General features: G+C 32.2%; 1 non-coding gene across 1 annotated transcript; it reads left to right on the top strand.

Annotated features, from left to right (window-relative positions):
- Positions 1-1,491: 1,491 nt before the first annotated feature.
- Positions 1,492-1,581, top strand: LOC149532079 (small nucleolar RNA J33). The gene has a single exon (XR_016359410.1). It is a non-coding gene; the product is annotated as a small nucleolar RNA J33 (small nucleolar RNA).
- The last annotated feature ends 1,753 nt before the right edge of the window (positions 1,582-3,334 follow it).

Below are 3,334 nucleotides of genomic sequence, written 5' to 3'. Positions count from 1 at the left end.
TATTTCACCATGAAGAAATTCATGTTATTCATGAGAACACTCTTGAATCTGTGTTTATTTTTCCACCCCTACCTAGCCTTGTTAATGGAAAAAACCTTACACTTTGGTTGTTTCTAGTTTACCTTTTGAAAAATCCGTGTCCATTCTATCCAAAGTTGGTTCGAAAAAGATCTTACTTTTTCCACCATATAAATGGTCACATTTAGTTATGTTTTAGGTTTTTTCCTCTCCATTCTAAATAACCATCTCCATTTTACAATTTTGACTTGAGTTTGTGTCTTGTTTTATTTTTTTGTTGTTTCCCTTCAATATGGTTGCATCATCTTTGAAACTTTCCCTTTCCTTGAGTCAATCCATATTCTAAAAAATTTCAAGAAATTAAGGCCCTACTCAATTTAGAGGCAACACCCCATATTCATCCAATTTCACTATTTAGAATTATGGATTCAAATTTCTTGTGCAAAAAAAAATCATTTTTCTGGGAGTCACGCACCAAAATATAAAAATACCATAGTTAAAGATATCTAGTAACATGTGATTCAAACATCAGCTAAGGTGTGCCTTCTCTATCAAGTATTTGTTACTACAAAATCTGTGAAGTTAAAGAGGAAATTTAGGCTTTCAACTATATTTATTCACTCACATTCTTCTAGACAACAATATGAATTCATTATCAAATTATGGATAGTGACATGATAGAATTAAGTTAGGGCTGGTTGACAATCTTAGGACTGCTTTAGTCTATTTTCCAAAAACAAAGTGTTTCATTGTGAGTCATCTTGTCTTTCTCATTTTAGGCAATCAGAAAAAAAAAGCTTTGCATGTATAAAGCATCATCAAATAGAATAGAGGTGATGGTTCACAATGTTATCCTTAAATTCTTTGAGCATCAGTGGACACATTACAAACAATCAAAAAGCTTTGTAAGAAATATTAATAAAAGGTTATGAGAAAGTTTTCATTGGCATTGACATTCTTGTCAAGGAGGAAAACACACCTATACAAGGAAGCAGTGAATATTTTACTATAAGAGATGCCTTGTTCAGAGAATGGGATTTGGTTGAATTGATTCATGATTGAACTCCATGGTTATTTGGCCACTTCAATGATGTTAATGATTATTTTTTAAAGAAAAAAATCCCTAATTAGGGTTGACATGTAAGGCAAATACAAAATTTGATAGTTGGAAGATGAGAGAGGTTGACTAGAAATAATAATTTGCCACTAAAATCATCAAGCGTTCATCAATTTAGACAATTAGAAGACTAATCATATCTTGCTTGAAGTATTACAACACAAATTAGAGGTGATGAATCATAATGATCATTTTGTTGAAAATATAACACTGGGATATATATCTTGATGAATGGTAAAATTTCATGGAGAGAACACACCATGAGAGAATGATAGGCCTTGATGATATATGGACAGCTAAAAAGGTGATAGAACTCTAGTTATAGGCTTCTTATAGAGGACATACATTGGCTTGTATAGTGAGAGTCATGATGTACTATTGCAAGGCTCTCAAAATTTTGGCTTTTCTTGATTTAGCATCAACAATCCAATGACAAATCTTCACTAATGAATAATAATTCTACATGGGCACTACTTTTGCGGTTTCATCATGGTTTCATTTTGCATTAATGATACTATTCAAACCAACAAATATGCACTAAACCAATATAGAGCTTGGATCAAGGTATCATGATGTCAAATGGTTTTGGTCAATTACTGGTATTCAAGATGTTAATGGAGTGTAGCCTCGATGTGGATAAATGCAATTGAAATATGAAGCACTCGAACAACCATGATTGAGGGAACAAGTTATTGGTGAATAAAATAGAGTTTGGATAAATAGAAAAAGGAACCCTTGAATATAGAGCCTGAATGTGGACTGCTTGACCAATTGTCAATGCAATGATTAAATACAAGTAGACAATTCCTCTATGATAAGATGGCATCAATTTGGGTTGAACCAAATTGCTCATAGGACTCAAAAATATAGATGAAAATGACAGTTTCCTAATGATTTCTAGGGAACTGAGATTGGTATCACCAAGAAAGACTCAAATCAACTAATAATTCTAAGTTATCACAAGTTTCTATAAAATGTGACTTCCTACTAGAAGAATAAATCAAGATTTGGCAGCATGGGGTCATTTGACAAAATGTTTGCACAGATCATTCACCAGTAATCAAGCCACATGTTATCATGGGAGAAGAGTTAGAAGGAGATAGAAGTATCAAATATTTATAATCTTTGGACCAAGGAGATTAGTTTAAGGTGGTGAGATTTTAGTTTATGAAGTTTAGTGTCACTCCTTCACCCAAAGATCGAGAAATAAGAAAAGGAAGAATGGATTGACTAAAAGCCAAAGAATGGAACTTATGGAGGTCTATTTTGATGTTAGTCTTGAACACTACCATGTTGAGAAATGAAAGTTACAAGTTGGGAGTCAATTTAGAGAATTCTTCCACATAAGATCTTCTTGGAGTTAGCTATCAAGCTTAATAACTACTGCAGAACCCATATCTACAAAATTCAAGTCTCGAGGAATATTCACATATGCAAATGTAATTGAGAAGAAGGTTTTCAATGTCTATTATTTCTAAGTCTAGATCATAATACCGAGTTCCAAAGCATGGACCACATGGTGCCTGAATGTCAAGAGACTATAGCAGTTTTTGTGAAGGTGTACAAATTCTTCAAACATGAGAGACTCCAAAACATTAATTGAAGGGCCAAGATTGTAGAGATGTGAAGAAATGGAAGTTGGAAAGAATGGTTTTGGTGAGGCTTATGTGCATTCAAGAAGATCCCTCTCTCAGACTATCATCCTGAAATGAAGCATATTGGTTTTACAATGTAAGAATTTAAATTAGTACAACATTCATTGGAAAGTAGAAGTCAGAGATAACGGTAAATATTTTATTTTTTTGTTCACTGAAATAGTACACATTTAGATTCACATTTATTAATGACTCTATAGCCAATGGATGAAGCACTAAACAATAATAGATAGAGATTTTGGAGTTCTCTGCATCCTAATGTAGAATGCAGCCCCCAAAGAGAGCCGCTATTACCTAGGGTTTTAAAACCCTAAGTATTACCCCTCCCTAACAATTAAAAATTAAAATGCATTCAAAGAAAAAACATTATAAATAAATAATTAAATATTAATACTTGAAAAATACTTAAATATCAAACTTTTAAGGTAATGTGATATTTCACATAATTTATTCCAAAAGAATTAATTATTACTATTGTAATGTGATATTGAAAATTAAAATGATAAATGGTAAGTTGGAGAGAGTAAGGTAAATTCAAAAGATA

Source organism: Cupressus sempervirens, chromosome 11, assembly GCF_028749045.1.
Source record: "Cupressus sempervirens isolate cs-2001-9-10 chromosome 11, ASM2874904v1, whole genome shotgun sequence".
NCBI lineage: Eukaryota > Viridiplantae > Streptophyta > Pinopsida > Cupressales > Cupressaceae > Cupressus > Cupressus sempervirens.
Note: the sequence above shows the minus strand (reverse complement) of the source record. Positions and strands in the feature narration are given on the sequence as shown.